Source organism: Triticum urartu, unplaced genomic scaffold, assembly GCF_003073215.2.
Source record: "Triticum urartu cultivar G1812 unplaced genomic scaffold, Tu2.1 TuUngrouped_contig_3205, whole genome shotgun sequence".
Taxonomy (NCBI): Eukaryota; Viridiplantae; Streptophyta; class Magnoliopsida; order Poales; family Poaceae; genus Triticum; species Triticum urartu.
This window is the reverse complement of record NW_024113729.1, coordinates 4290-15089: the sequence shown is the minus strand read 5'-3', so window position 1 is coordinate 15089 and position 10800 is coordinate 4290. Positions and strand designations below refer to the sequence as shown.

Below are 10800 nucleotides of genomic sequence, written 5' to 3'. Positions count from 1 at the left end.
ATGCATATTGCGAGGATTGTTCATTATCATTGAATTTCATAAGAGAATTTACCTCTACCACCTTAGGAGGTGGTGGTGTATTAAGCCCATGTATTTCTTCAATTGGAGGTAAATTTTTAACATCCTCGGCTTTAATACCTTTTTCCTTCATAGATTTCTTTGCCTCTTGCATATCTTCAGGACCGAGATATAGTATATCCCTCTTTTTAGGAGTTGGTTTAAACAGTTGTTTAGGAAGAGTCCAATCATCATAATTTTTCAATATATTTTTCAATAATTTTTCAGCTTGCCCAATAGTTCGTTCCTTGAAAACACAACCAGCACAACTATCTAGGAAATCCCTAGAAGCATCGGTTAGTCCATTATAGAAGATATCAAGTATTTAATTTTTCTTAAGAGGATGATCAGACAAAGCATTAAGTAACTGGCAAAGCCTCCCCCAATCTTGTGGGAGACTCTCTTATTTAATTTGCACGAAGTCAAATATTTCCTATAAAACAGCATGTTTCTTATGAGCAGGGAAATATTTTTCAGAGAAGTAATAAATCATATCCTAGGGACTACACACACTACCAGGAGCAAGAGTATTGTACCAAGCTTTAGCATCACCCTTTAATGAAAATGAAAATAATTTGAGAATAAAGTAATAGCGAGTTTTCTCATCATGAGTAAAAAGGATGGCTATGTCATTCAACTTAGTAAGATGTGCCACAACAGTTTCAATTACATAACCATGGAAAGGATCATATTCAACCAAAGTAATTAACTCTGGGTCGATAGAGAATTCTTAATCCTTATCAACACTAAAGATTGGCGAAGTAGCAAACTTAGGATCATATTTCATTCTAGCATTCAGAGATTTTTCTTTATACTTGCATAATAATTTCTCTAGATTATCTCTATCCCTACAAGCAAGAATATCTCTAGTTGTCTACTCATTCATAATATAATCTTCCGATACCTTAAGCAATTCATATTTAGGAAGGCTAGTTCTAGCAGGTGTTTTAGGAGTTTCTGTTTTAAGCTCATCATCAGATTCAACAACATCATGTTGTATTACTGTAGCAATTTGTTCATCAAGAAAGTCACTAAGTGGCACATCATCATTATAAAGCAAGGTACTAGCATTATCATAAGCATTATCCATAGCAGAAGTAGCATCATCAATAACTTGTGACATATCAGGATTAATGGCATGTGGTGGTGTTGCAAGTTTACTTATAACAGAAGGTGAATCTAAATCAGAACTGGATGGCAGTTCCTTACCTCCTCTCGTCCTTGAGGGAAAAATATTAGTCTTAGCATCCTTCAGATTCTTCATAGTGATAATTTGATAATAATATCAAGTGACTCAACAAATATAGCTATGCTCTCCGGCAACTGCGCCAAAAGAATGTCTTGATAACCCACAAGTATAGGGGATCGCAACAGTTTTCGAGGGTAGAGTATTCAACCCGAATTTATAGATTCGACACAATGGGAGCCAAAGAATATTTGAAGGTATTAGCAGCTGAGTTGTAAATTCAACCACACCTAGAGATTAATTATCTGCAGCAACATGATAAGTAGCAAAGTAATATGATAGTTTTGATAATAGTAGCAGCAGTAACGGTAACAATGACAGCAGTAGTTCTCTAACAAGTGCAACAGTGACAATAGCAGAAGTAACTTAGCAAGAACAATATAAGATAAATACGTAGGCATTGGATCGGTGACTTGTTGGATGATATTCATCATGAGACAGTTATAACCTAGGGTGATACGACACTAGCTCCAGTTCATCAATATAATGTAGGCATGTATTCCGTAAATAGTCATACGTGCTTATGGAAAGAACTTGCATGACATCTTTTGTCCTACCCTCCCATGGCAGCGGGGTCCTATTGGAAACTAAGGGATATTAAGGCCTCCTTTTAATAGAGAATCGTAACAAAACATTAACACTCAGTCAATACATGAACTCCTCAAATAACTGTCATCACCGGGAGTGGTCCTGACTATTATCACTCCAGGGTTGCCGGATCATAACATGTAGTAGGTGACTATAACTTGCAAGATCGGATCTAGAACATGGATATAATGGTGATAATATAAATGGTTCAAATCTAAAATCATGGCACCCGGGCCCAAAGTGAAAAGCATTAAGCATAGCAAAGTCATAGCAACATCAATCTTAGAACATATATAGTGGATACTAGGGATCAGGCCCTAACAAAACTAACTCGATTACATGATGAATCCCATCCAACTCCTCACTGACTAGCGAGCCTACGAAGGAATTACTCACTCCCGGTAGGGAGCATCATGGAATTGGCGATGGAGAAGGGTTGGTGATGACGAAGAACGAAGATCCCCCTCTCCGGAGCCCCAAATGGACTCCAGATCTGGCATCCTGATGAAGAACAGTAGGTGACGGCGGCTTCGTCTTGTGGATCGTGATAATTTTTTCTCCCTAATTTTTTCTGGAAAAATAGGATTTTATAGCGTTGGTTTCAGGGTCTGCGGGGCCACCAGGTGGGGACAACCCACCTGGGCATGCTAGGAGGGGGGCGCCCTGGGGGGTTGTGCCCACCCAGTGCCCCCTTCCGGTGGATTCTTGGCTCGAGAAATTCTTATTTATTGTATGAAAAATCCTTGCAAAGTGTCGTTCCATTCTAAGAACTTTTATTTCTTGCACAAAAACAACACCATGTAGTTCTGCTGAAAACAGCATCAGTCTGGTGTTAGTTTCATTCAAATCATGCAAATTAGAGTCTAAAACAAGAGGAAAAGTGTTAGGAAAAGTAGATATGTTGGAGACATATTAATGGGCACGATTTGTGTTTTGACAAGACGTGCCAATAGAGCTATGCATCGAAATGCGACGTGGGAGGCATGAAAACGGTTTGAAATGATAAAGAGTCGGATGTGACGCTTCACTGAAAAAGTTGTCAGTTAAAGATAAGGGTTTCCTTTGGGTACTCTGCCTTCGTGGCTAAGGGTTATATCAACAATACAGAGACGGATACAGTTCCTCTATGCGGAGAATTATTCTAAAAATGTTCAGGGGGAGGAACCCGCCTTGCGACGCTGAAGACAATCTGCGTGGCAAACACATCGTCATCGAAGACTGGTTCAGGGGCTACTGAGGGAGTCCAGGATTAAGGGGTCCTTGGGTGTCCGGACCGTTTAATATGGGCCGGACTGATGGGCCATGAAGATAAAGGCAGGAGACTTTTCCCCCGTGTCCGGGTAGGGCTCCCATATGCGTGGAAGGCAAGCTTGGTGTACGGATATATTATTTCCTTCCTTTACAAACCGACTCTGTGTAACCCTAGGTCCCTGTGGTGTATATAAACCGGATGGTTTAGTCCGTAAAGGCTATCAGAATTCTCATAGGCTAGACGGCTAGGGTTTAGCCATTACGATCTTGAGGTAGACCAACTCTTGTGACCCCTATACTCATCAAATACAATCAAGCGGGACGTAGGGTTTTACCTCCATTAAGAGGGCCTGAACCTGGGTAAACATTGTGCCCCCTTGTCCCTTGTTACCCTCGATCCTCAGACGCATAGTTCGGGACCCGCTACCCGAGATCGGCCGATTTTGACACCGACATAGGGCTGGACTCCCAGCCCTTCTACGCATATAAATATAGGGGAGGGTGTGGCAAGGCACCCCAAGACATTGGCTTTGGCTGTTCCCCCGTCTCTCCCTCCCGGCATAGTTCTCGTCCAAGATTTTTCTATTAGCGAAGCCCTACCGCTATTCCAACTCCACCACCACCATCACTACCACACCGTCGTGCTGGTTATGATCCCCTCTACCTCTCCTCCTTCTCTTGCTGGATCAGGGAGGAGGAGACGTCATCACGCCACACATGTGCTAAACTCGAAGGTGTCGTGCGTTCGACACTAGACCGATTGGATCGTGATCGGAACGCTAAGTACGACTACATCAACCGTGTTATATTCGCTTCCGTTTTTGGTCTATGAGGGTACGTAGACACACTCTCCCCTCTCGTTGCTATGCTTCTCCTAGATAGATCTTGGGTGTTCATAGGAATTTTTTGATTTTCATGCTTCGTTCCGCATCATTAGTTGCTTATATGTGGTGTGTGTAGTTTCCCGGGGTTGCTACTTCTAAGCATTTGAGCAGAAAAAAATCTCATAGTTGGTACTATTTAACTAGGGACATCCAGTAACTAGTACCCCTGAAACCCCCATTCATGAATTCTAAATCTTTTGTTACTTATTTTGATTGCTAGTATAGCAAACAATTTCCTTAGGACCAGGTGTTAGTTTTTTCCATCTAGGGTTTAGTTGCCTGTAGTTCCAAAATTGCCTTCTTATTTTTTTTGCACAGGACGAATGATGCACATGTCAGAGTACTACAGCACAGAGCTAATTGTTCCTTATATTACCAAGTGCATCACGAACCTCAAGTCAAGCTTGAATAGAAATGCAACAAAGGAGGGCGATTTGATTGAGAAAGTTGCCTACTTCAAAGATATGCTGAAGACAAATCCTGATTTCTTCTATAAGGTTAAGTATGATGCAGAGGATAGGGTTGAGAATATTTTCTGGGTGATGGTCCAGCACAGAAGGCCTACAATGAAGCTTACCATGATTGCATATGCTTTGACACAACATACATGACTAACATGTACAACATGCCATTTGCTCCATTCATTGGGATCAATCATCATGGCCAGCCGTTCATGTTGGGATGTGGTTTTGTTAGGCAAGAGTTGGATACGAGGTTTTATTGGCTATTTGGAACATTCCTTGAAGCAATGCGTGGTCAAGCACCGAGAACATAATCACTGACCAATATGGTGTGATGGCCCAATCCATTGAAAACATCTTGACTACTACTGTGCACCGCCGATGTCTTTGGTACATCATGAAGAAATCTCAACAAAAAACTTGGTGGCTTGTTGGGGAGAAACCGAGGAATGCCAGCTAATTTCAGTGAATGCATTGACTTTAGCTTCACCCTAGAAGAGTTTGAGATTAAGTGGGCTACTTTTGTGCTGAGGTGGCCGGTTGTTGATGGCACTCACTTTGATAAGTTGTGCAAGTAGAATGCAATATTTGTGCCATGTTGCTTCAAGCATAGGTTTTTCCCTTTCTTGCAGTCGGATTCATTGCCGTTCTTAAGCATTATGTTAACCCATACAACTTTGTGTTGAACTTTGTGAAGCAATATGAGAAGATTCAGACACACATGCTTGTCCAAGAGGGTGGGAATGACTACAGGACAGACCACCTACACGATGAGTTGTGGTCCAATTTTTCAATTGAGAAGCAAGCCTATGTTGCCTACACTAGAGACATTTACCATAAATTTTGTACCGAGTTTGAGTTAACTGGAAAGTACAATCTGTGTCCCCACAGCAGTCATGTGTATGGGCTTTATCCAAACAGAGAAGGATGGGTGACGAGTTATGGTCCTAGAAGCTTTTCTGTGACAGTAGAAGTTGATGCTGAAGAATACAAGTGTGAGTGCTGCAAGATGTCTAAAGATAGAATATTGTGTTGCCAAATTTTGAAAAAAAATTGCACAACTTGGTGTCGATGAAATCCCTGGGCGGTACATACTTAGGAGGTGGACACAACAAGCAATACCAGGAGCAGCATCCACTGTTCAGGTAGAGCTTGATGAGATGCCACCGACATCGAAGAAGCAACTCCGTCATACTAACTTATCGAGGATTTTGCTAGTCTTGCTCAGGTTGCTAGTGGGTCAGATGCAACTGCAGCAATTCTGAAGAAGCACATGAAGGCAGCGTGCATAGGACTTAAGGCCAACTCCACCGCGCGACCCTATCATGTCCGGCCCCCATTCGTTTGGGGTAAACGGACAAAGGAGGCGGCCCAGCGCGCGACGGCCCGGACCCATCTTGTCCGTTTTGTGTCAGGGCCGACCCATTTCGAGCGCAAACTTGCGCCGGGTTTGGGTCGCGACGGACACCAAACGGACGCGCGCCTCATCCGCGTCGGGGCCGCGTGGCAGGCGGCCACCTACCTCCCACCCGCCCACATCAATGCGCACGAGCGGGCGGCCCCACCTGTCATCCGCACGTCGAACGGTCGCCGTCCTTCTTTAAGTGGGAAGCGTGGACGGGTCGTCGTCCACACTGCCCCACGCCATCCCGCGGCCTCCTCGAAACCCGAAAGCCCCAGTCCCAAACCCTAGCCAACCCTCGAGCTCGCCGGCCGCCCACGCCGCCATGGGCCGCAAAGGGCAAGCACGACCGCGAGGCTAGTTCCTCGTCGGGACGCCGCCACGGCTCGGTGAAGAAAGAGGAGCCCGCGTCGCCATCGCCACCACGCCGGGCCCCCGCGCCGCCCGCCTTCTCCATCGCACCCACGTCCGCCAGCGAGCGCGACCGGCATTACATCCGCGCGTCGGTGTGTCGCCGTTATTGGTAGACGAGGACGCCGCTCCCCTGGAGTGACGTCCATCTCTCCGCCGACCGGGTTCCGATCCCGCCGGTCCTGACGAGCGGCCATGCGCGCAACAAGGAGATCGAGCGCCGCCGCCGCCTCCTCCCTGACGACCTCTTCTATGACCCCAGGTACGCTCCCGACTCCGGGCTTTGGGACACCTGGTTTCATGATGAGCACGACACCAGGCGCGCGTCGTTCTTCGTCGGCACCTCGACGGGGCCGCGGCGGCCACGACAGGAGCGCGCAGCACCTGCTCCCCAGGAGCGCGGGCGTAGGCGGGTGCGCGGCATCACACCTTCGCCGTCTCCATCGCCACCACCACCTCCTCGCATGACGGAGGAGGAGGAGGAGGCCCGTCTCATTGCGCGCGTCATGGAGGACTCCATGCGCACGCACGACGAGCACCAGTGGGAGGGCCTCGAGGAGATGATGGCCCGCTCCGCCGCCGGCGAGGTCGCCATCCCCGACCTCGAGATGGTGGCGAAGGAGAAGGTGGTGGTGGAGCCGCCGGTGGCCGCGTTCCACCCGACCCTGGTGGGCCAGGGGTGGGGCTGGTCGTGCACGGCAGAAGAGATGGCCGACGCCGTGGGCGTGAACTAGCGCCCGACGCCGCCGCGGTCACCAGAGTAGGAGGCGTCGCCACGGGAGGAGGTGGTGCAAGCACCTCCCGCCGTCCAGCCCGCCCCCGTCTACCACGCACCGTCGGCCCACCTCTGGACGCCGCCGGCCTACATCGACCTGGTCAGCGACGACGACGACACCGGCGGCCAGTGAAGACGGCGTCGGCCACGGCATCGACGGGCGCGGCAGGAGCGAGCGGGAGGCGTTTTTTTTTGTTTTATGTTAATTACGAACTGGGCCTTTTAAGTGGACTGATAGACTGGGCCGTTTTGTATATATATATGTGTGTGTGTGTGTGTGTGTGTGTGTGTGTTTTAACTAAGTTTATTTACTTTTTTAGTCATTTCATTTAAGTTTTTAAATTTTTTATTCACGTCCACCCCGGATAGGTTTTGATGTTCGGCCGCGCGTTGGGCGCACCCACAACCCATCGGACAAACGCGGACATGGATGAACCCATCGGCACCCCAAAAAGATAAAATCCGACCAAACCGGACATCCCTTTAGGATCGCGCGGTGGAGTTGGCCTAACTATTTCAACAAGTATAAGAAAAAGAAGGCAAAAGGGCCTGCTCATCCAGGGCATGGTTAGCCGCCATAGCCGGCTGGCCCTACACAGCATGCTGGCACCTTGCCCCGCCTGCTATTAATCATATGCGACCACCTGATGGTCGTACAACACCCTCTGTTGGCCCTATGGCACCCCTACAGGTGGTGCAACGACACCAGGCCCAAGTGGGTCTGCACCAATTGCAGGAGTTTCTAGGGATAAACCTAAGTCAATGACTAAAGGGTGCGCAAAATGTAAACGGATCGAGTCGGCACTTGAGTTGCATCCAAAGAGAAAGAACAAATGTTTCTTTTATAGTTGAGTTGACCACAGTGCTACAAATTGCCTAGGACGGTTGGTTTGAGAGGACAAAAAAGGCAGTGAGGTAGGGAAGGGAGTACATGCAGCAGTAGACAAGACAACAAATGAAATAAACTGAATCAAAAGCCGCGGGCGAACGCCCGCGCAAGGAAGGCAACAAACAAACCGGCCAGTACTTGGATCGGAGAACGCTAGCTAGAAATTAAACAAACAAACAAACAACAAACAGTAGAATTGATATACAAAATCATGGCATCGGCGGTTCAATTAAAGGATCTGGATGGGGGGTTTCGAACCAGCAAGTTGTGGGCCTTGATCAGGGTGTTGGTTCCTCGTCGTCTCTGATCCCTCCAGAATCTGAGGCTTATCGGTCAGTGTTGTTCCTCGTCGTCTCCCTGCAGCATCTGAAGCTTGTCGGCCAGGGTCTTGGCACCCTTGAGCGAGAGGACGAGCCAGACGTAGGAGAGGAACTCACCACCTTCACCCAAGCTCTTAGCGTGCAGGTAGCCCCTGCACATGCTGGCGGAGTAGAAGAGCATGCCCAGCCACACCCGGTACATCACCCTCCAGCGCGTGGACGGCGGTTCAATTTTCAGCAGCTCCTTTGCAAGACTGCATGCCTTGGGGATGTGGAACAAAGATTTTATCACCTCCTTGTCTTCAGCTGCTTTATTATCGATGACGATGGGCACCTGCATGTGGACATGTTCCACTTCCGGCCCGTCGTCGATGATCTCGATGGGCACCTGCATGTGGACACGTTCCGCTTCCGCCCCGTCGGCGATAATCTTGGTCAGCTCGTCTTTGCTGAGCGGCTTGCCGCTCTTACCTAGCATGGCGCTGTCCAAGAAGCAACTCGAATTCATCCATGGCTTCACTGACCAGGTGCTGCCTGCTGCCGGTGAGCAGCATGTCCGGGTGGGAATTCAGCAGCCGAGCCATGTAGCTGGATATTGCTTGCGTGCACTTGATGCGAAGCCAGTGTGAGTCTTCCTCCTCGTCGTCGGGAGGAGGACCTTCCATGCGGAAGCAGAGGTAGGTGGCGATGTGCCAGACGAGGACGCTCCTGTCGAACGACCCGCGCAGGGCGCCCCGTACCTTGGGGCCGCACACCTTCTGCAGCTCCTCACTTAGAGCCCAGTTGGCCACTCCCGGGCTGCTCTGCTGCATTATCTCGGCACCTGCCCCAGCATCCTCCACCGGCAGCACAGCGGTGCCTGATTCTTCTGGCACCGTGAAGACCCTGTAATTGGCAAGGTCGCGGCCCTGTGCACCCACCAGATCTGCAAGGACCATCTCCGACACATTCTTGTACAATGTGTAGTCTTGACCGCCGCCGTCGCACTTGCAGAAGTACTCCTCCTTGCAGCCCATGCGGGTGGCGCACTTGACCAGCCACCCAATGTCCTTGTGCCTCCGCCGGAGAACCGCCTCCACGAGGTTGTAGCCTGGCACCGTCTCGCACAACGCTGGGACGCTCTTTGCAGACATGGCCCGGTACAGTAGCTGGCGGATGAACACCGCAAAAACATCCAGCGCGGCGGTTAGGCACAGGAGGATGTATGTGATCTTCACATCCGTGCGGTTGTACCCGTCCTTGCCGCTCGTCGCAAACAGCGTGAGGGCGGCGATGTGCAGGATGGGCACCACCAGCACATGGTACACCAGGTATGTGCGAGTGAAAACCAAATTTGCTCTGGTATATATGAGCCCAAACGCACCACGCAGCCAGCGCTTGAGTTCCTTTTCCGCCTTGGTGCTCAGCGGCCGAAGAACATCCCGGACATTTCCAGCTCTGCCTCGTTGTACAAGGTCATCGGCAGCAGCTGAGAGGGACATGTCCGAGAGCACCATATAGACTTTATCTCCGTCCGACAAGCCCACATTATCCGCCTCACCCGCCGCCAGCCCCGGCTGCTTCTCGGTGAGGGAGAAGCAGTTGTGCCAACCCACATCTTCAGGCAGCAGGCTACTCTTCTCGCCGGACTTGGTGGTGGAAGCAGTTGTACCAATCAGAGAACAAAAGATCGTCCAAGTACACCGCCAATTTTGTACGCTTCTTTGTTCCTTGTATCGTCGCCGACACGGACGCCAATCTATTAATACTGGCTTTCTTGAGGGCCCATGGCTTCTCACTGAAACTGATGACCCCAATGATGAAGAGCAGGATCGCTGATGCCAATAGCTTCCAGTCGCTGGAGTCAGGCCACGACTTGTAGAAGGCGTACATGGCAACCGCGACCTGAGACACTAGGGTCACGGTGTGCCTTTGCCCACAGCTCGTTGTCTTCGATGGTGTAGGCAGTCAGCTCCTCCTGCCCGCCGAGATGGATGAGCAGGACAGGAGCCCAAAAGACCTCCAGGATCTTGGCCTTGTCGTGCGCAATGCCATCACAGCTACTGCTGCTGCTGGTCGCCCTGGCGTGACGGTTGAAGAGGGTAGCCAGCGCATAGATGGCCAGAGCATCGCTGCTAATGTAGGCAAGCCATATGCATAGCCTGAAGTAGCGCCGGACGGTGTACTTGCGCATGGGGGCAGCCACCAGCAGAAACCATTGAAGGCCGAGGCTGCCGAGGACGAGGATGCGCAGCTGCCACTTGTCCCACCATCCACAGCACTCCACACATCCAACATCTGTGTGTGTGTGTGTGTGTGTGTGTGTGTGTGTGTGTGTGTGTGTGTGTGTGTGTGTGTGTGTGTGTGTGTGTGTGTGTGTGTGTGTGTGTGTGTGTGTGTGTGTGTGTGTGTGTGTGTGTGTGTGTGTGTGTGTGTGTGTGTGTGTGTGTGTGTGTGTGTGTGTGTGTGTGTGTGTGTGTGTGTGTGTGTGTGTGTGTGTGTGTGTGTGTGTGTGTGTGTTGTGTGTTTCGGCAAAC

The 10800-nt window shown here is 49.6% G+C and overlaps 1 pseudogene; it reads right to left on the bottom strand.

Annotated features, from left to right (window-relative positions):
• Positions 1–9895: 9895 nt before the first annotated feature.
• Positions 9896–10561, bottom strand: LOC125527196 (annotated as a pseudogene).
• Positions 10562–10800: the final 239 nt, after the last annotated feature.